This window comes from Oreochromis niloticus, unplaced genomic scaffold, assembly GCF_001858045.2.
Source record: "Oreochromis niloticus isolate F11D_XX unplaced genomic scaffold, O_niloticus_UMD_NMBU tig00008478_pilon, whole genome shotgun sequence".
In the NCBI taxonomy this organism is placed as follows: domain Eukaryota; kingdom Metazoa; phylum Chordata; class Actinopteri; order Cichliformes; family Cichlidae; genus Oreochromis; species Oreochromis niloticus.
Genome location: NW_020329214.1, coordinates 76,626 through 82,272, shown reverse-complemented (window position 1 = coordinate 82,272; position 5,647 = coordinate 76,626). Strand labels below are relative to the sequence as shown.

The window sequence follows — 5,647 nt, the reverse complement described above, 5'->3', positions numbered from 1 at the left end:
GGCGTAGCTCAGACAGTAAATTGAGATTTGCTTTTACACTCAGCTCTGTCTTCACTTCAAACTGGGAGTTTAAGATCTGACCAGGGCCTCTGTCAGATGTCTCCAGCTCAGCTCCTCTCCTCACCTGAGTGTCCAGACCATACAGCCGCAGATACCCAAGCTGTTTATTGAGGTCAGTATCTCTCAACCCAAGACACTAACTCAGGCTCCTCCCAGTGTCCGAGAGTGACATTTCATGTCCACTCATCAGCCACTGATAGCTCTGACACCGTCCGACAAACAATAATGTCATGAAAGCGTATTTTAAAATAGGGTTATGCAAACATAGCTATTAACTTTTCATTCTGGACGCCTTCTCTCTGTGTAAAATGAATTTGTTATTTTATTTTAATTACATGGTGTGTATATACCTTTCAGATGATCAGAAGACAGGAAAACATCAGTAAAGAAACAATTTTGCCAAGCAAAAGTGCAAATCAAATGAAAAGTAAAACAGGTTAGTCTAAAGTAGAATTAAACTTCGGCAAGATTCATATAAATGTGTTACGTTCCCCTAAACGGTCTAGGGGATGAGGAGAAGTAACAAAAAGTGTCTGGGTCAAAAAGGAGACAGGCAAATGTTTAAATGAAAGAGTTTTATTACAGTTTCTAGTAATAGCTCAACTAAAAGAGACGGACAAGCTGCTATTACCATTTAAAGAAACAAACAAAAAAAAAACTTAGGTGTCGGTCAGTAAACTGAAAAATAAGTAAGAAAGAGTTTAGTCAGCAAACACTCCACAGAGCAGCAGTAAACAACCTCCAAACAAAAACAGCTCACTAGCTGCAACCACCAACATGGATCTCTGGCACCAGAGCTCACCTTTCTCTGGCCTTAAATACCTTTAACTGCTGATGGGAGTCAGCTGTACAAAAGAAAAAGGTGGCACCTGAGGCAGGAGAGACGGTAGACATGCCTACACAGGCGACTTCAGGAGGAGGCCCTGCTAGGACCGTAACAAAATGATGCCAAAGATTACTAATATACTAATACTTACACTCGATCAACGTCTTTCTGCTCACTTTCTAGAGTTGCAAGACTTTGATAAATATTGTTGAGTGCAGGTCCAGAGCTTTAAAGAAATCTCTTTCCACAGACAAATGATATTCTATATTATTCAGGTATTCAGGAGCAGATTTTGTCAGGGCACCATACAGCTAGGTATACCTCTTCCCTTTTATTGATAGATAGCAGAGTAAAGTTAGAGCAAATGGAAAGTACTCTGTACAAAACCTGGAGCTGTACTCAACTACAATACTTTAGAATTTTTTTTCAAAAGGCATCAACAACACAGACACAGTGGATATCATTCACAGAACAATGTTTTCAACCAGGATGTAAACGTTTTTATTTCTTCTGTTAGGTTGTTATAATTGGACATTTTCACATGTTTTAAATGAGACAAAATGTTCACACTTCAGATGTTTTGTTAAATCCAATTGTTTATTTGATTGGTTGTAGTTTTTATGGGTAAGATGTTATAATACCCTGGTTCACTCAGTGACTACTCCGTCTCCTAAAAATCTTCTTTAGTTCAGTTCAATTCAATCCAACAGTATTTACATACAAATGAATTGAATTGAACTGAACTAAAGAAAAAACCCAACAATCCCCTATGAGCAAGCACTTGGCGACAGTGGGGAGGAAAAACTACCTTTCAAACGTATTAATCTACTACAATTAGCAAATTAATAAATAAACAGGAGAAAGTTACAGTGCTAACAGAGTCATGCAAGTTTTTGACCAGGAGGTTAAACTCATGCAAATTAGCTTCACCCAGGCTCATGAAAACACTCTCCTGCTTACAGATAGCAGATCATTTGTGTCAGTGTGTCAGGATGGTTTATACTTGAGCTTTTAGTTCACACAGAACAATTTTTCTTCATTTTTTTTAACGATTACCAAAGTCTGTGAATCCCCAAATTGTTCAGTTGTTTCTTTTTGCTCCCCATCAGGTCACTTTCACCATGTGACAAAACAACACCCCACTGTACACACTCGGGCCACCGGCAACTTTCTAAATCCTCAATAAAAAGCTGACAGGTTGCAATGATGTTCCAAATAACATTAAGAAAACAACTAAATATACAGAAAATATTATGAAAATTGGTTTATTTTATATCTCCTAGTTTGAAATGAAGCAATAAAAACATGTATAAAACATCACAAACTGCAATATTTTACAAATGGTTAGGTCCTGCTGATGCAATGGAGACATCTTCCAGTGACAGTCTTCATCCGTGTGTGTGTGAGGAGGCTCCTAAACCACCGACACAGAAGTGCATGTTCACAACTCCCTCTGTGGAGGTGGGGTCAGGGCCCTCCTCACCCAGGTGAGGAGGGGTGGTGCTGTGGCCAGTCAGGTATGAAGTGCTGAGAGTGGATCTTTGGTCCTCTGTGCAGCTCTGTCCACGCTCAGCTTCCCTGCAAAGCAATAACACAAGAAAGGTGTCATTTTAACACAAAACAGCATTTTCACAGTATGTTGTTAAAAGCAATTTTAAACCCAACGTATACACATGAAAAATATAAATAAAGCTAAACCTACAGTGCTGCTGACATAGGACGATGATTTATACCAACTATTGGAAGAGTTTAGTCTTCAAGACAGTTTGTTGTCAATGTGAGGTGATAACTTACATAGTTGGAACACAGCACCACTCTCCAGTTTTTCACTTGGTCATCCATCCTTCTCATCGGGTTGGTCGGGTAAGGCTGTCTTCTGGGTGGGGTGTTAGCTCCATCTAATAACAATAAAACAACTACAAAACTACCTTTCAGTTACAATGTAATATTAATATCACATATCAACAAAAAAAAACAATACAATACAATAATACAAGAGTTACAAAGTTTAAAAACATGTTCTAACATAAACTAATCAGAGTCACTGTCATCAAGAGAAAAGTCAAAAGGCCTCTCCCAGAAACGTCTGACTCCAAAAGAACCTGAGGATGTTGAAGGGGCATCAAACGTGTCACTTACCTTGCACCTCTTTGCACTTACCTCTTCGGGGCAGAGGTCTTCTCGGCTTCTCTTTCCTGAGGAAGGAGCAGCAGAGGAGCAGCAGAGGAAGCAGCTGAGGAAGGAGCAGCAGAGGAAGCAGCTGAGGAAGGAGCAGCAGAGGAAGCAGCTGAGGAAGGAGCAGCAGAGGAAGCAGCTGAGGAAGGAGCAGCAGAGGAAGCAGCTGAGGAAGGAGCAGCAGAGGAAGCAGCTGAGGAAGGAGCAGCAGAGGAAGCAGCTGAGGGAGAGCAGCAGAGGAAGCAGCTGAGGAGGAGCAGCAGAGGAAGCAGCTGAGGGAGGAGCAGCTGGCGGATCACCAACTGGGACAACAACTTGAGGGAAGAGTGGGGCGTTGGCCTGGCCGATGGGGGCAGCACCTGGAGCAATAGGGGGTTGCCAATCGTGCCAAAACGGCTCTGGAGGGTGCTCCCGGATGAGAGGGGAATCATCTCTCTCATCCATGGTGTCGTACCCCGAGTCATCGCTAAGCCAATCCCCCACTCTACTAACTCGTTCCAGTCAAATGAATCGTCAGACTGTTCACTCACCTCTTCATCATCTACAGGTAGGTGGGGGTACTCACCTTCCTGTTCACCGTCATCAGCATATGGTGCTTCATGAAAAGAGGGGGAGGGCGAGAGAGGGATATACTCACCACACTCACCTTCACTGATACGCTGGGTATCAGTGTCCTGAGCTTCACCAGAAGAGGGGAAGGATGAAAGAGAGAAAAAAGACTCAAGATACTCACCTTCACTGATACGCTGGGTATCAGTGTCCTGAGCTTCACGAGAAGAGGGGAAAGATGAAAGAGAGAAAAAAGACTCAAGATACTCACCTTCACTGATACGCTGGGTATCAGTGTCCTGAGCTTCACCAGAAGAGGGAAGGATGAGAGAGAAAAAATACTCACCACACTCACCTTCACTGATACGCTGGGTATCAGTGTCATCCAGGATCCTGATGACTTCAGGAAGGCCTTCTTCCGCAGGGCGTTCAACCACATAGTCAAGACGCCCTGTGAGGAAACAATTTTTAAATCAATTAGGAATGTAATAGACACCCAGTGTTAAAGCAACAGACCTACATCTGTTAGTTTGAGCAGATGATGAGAGAAAAGCATTTTAGGCTACATTTATGTCAGACTGAATGACACTTCTACTTGTTCATGCAAGAAAAAAAACAACTAAGTTAACTAAGTTCAAATCTTTAAGTGAAGATTTTTAATAGAAGATCACCAAACCTCCACCAAGTCAGCTCACTCTGTGTACTTTTAAGGTGACACTATTGTATTTTGTGTACATTCAATTTGTTTTATTTGTTCTTTGTAAGCCTTTATGCAAACACTATGTTGGAATAGGTAATGGATAATAGGTATTGATTTGTAAATAGCCGGACATGAGTAACTTATTATATAAATATACTACAGTAATTTATAACTAACCATGCAGCTCATTCTCCTGTTTTATTTACAATTCACGATGTCACACATTTTGAAAAAAGCTCAGAGGTTAAATATGTGGATGCAACCATAATGTAACATTTAGACCACATGTACCAATCTCATGTCCTAAATGTAAATAATATATATATATTTTTAATAAAAACACAACCTCCTTGGCAAGAGTAAAAATTGCACACACACAAAGCTCTGCAGGTATGTCTGAAAATGCTGGTCAAGTGAAAAATAAACAAACAAACAGAAACTCTTAACTCAGAATCCACATTTTTAGAAATGTGCACAAGGACTGTATCTGCCATAAGGACAGATACATCTAATCTGTGGTAAACATGCTATCCCTGTGTAATATCCTGTGTACAATATATCTCTCTGCTATCTAATAGATTAAAAGCATTACCGTAACATAAGATACCATTATTACTACTGTTTTCATATTTTTTGATATTATTTTATTTGTATTATTTTTTTTTTATCTTTGTGTTTTGCAGCAGAGAAAAAAATTATAGTTTATGTCAATAAAGCCTTTGATCCGGAGAGAAAGGATGTTAGGAGGGGACCGGTCACCGGGATCTGTGTGTTTACACCTGCGCGTTCTGACGCCATGACACCCTGAAGATGCCATTACCACAGGCATTTTACAAATTTTAGTCATTAAGCTATTTTTAACCATTTCATTTTAAAGAAAAGTGTCAAATTTTAAGCCTTCAAATCAAGTAACACCTTTTTTTTCAAATTCATACACCAGCCGTTAATAATTTCTACACCTCTCCGGAAAATTTAAAGCATACAAACAATTTACCGGGAAAAATCTTGGAATACACATATTTGATCACGTTAAAACTTGATATTCACACTGGAACTTGTTAAATTATTACAGTCATTTAAATTTAAAGAATTTTCAACGTACTGCAGCGAAGTCCTGGTGGCTGTCGATGAGTCGGGTCCACGGCGAGCCATCTTCAAACTTGAAAACAAAAACAAGTACAACAATCCACAGATGAAGTACTTGTTGTCGCTTTCAAGTAAAATCCGCTTTCAGTAAAATGTTTTCCAAAACTTAGCTTTCCACAGGCTGAGGTTGGAGCAGGTCGAAACAAGTCCACGAGCAAGTGTAAAGGGACGATTGGAACCTTGTGCAGTGT

At 40.2% G+C, this 5,647-nt stretch overlaps 1 long non-coding RNA gene across 1 annotated transcript; it reads right to left on the bottom strand.

Moving 5' to 3' along the window:
* Nucleotides 1–2,356: 2,356 nt before the first annotated feature.
* On the bottom strand, nt 2,357–2,750 carry LOC109200691 (uncharacterized). The gene is made up of 2 exons (XR_002060844.1): nt 2,681–2,750; nt 2,357–2,464 (listed from the first exon to the last, which is right to left on the bottom strand). It is a non-coding gene; the product is annotated as an uncharacterized LOC109200691 (long non-coding RNA).
* Between the last annotated feature and the right edge of the window lie 2,897 nt (nt 2,751–5,647).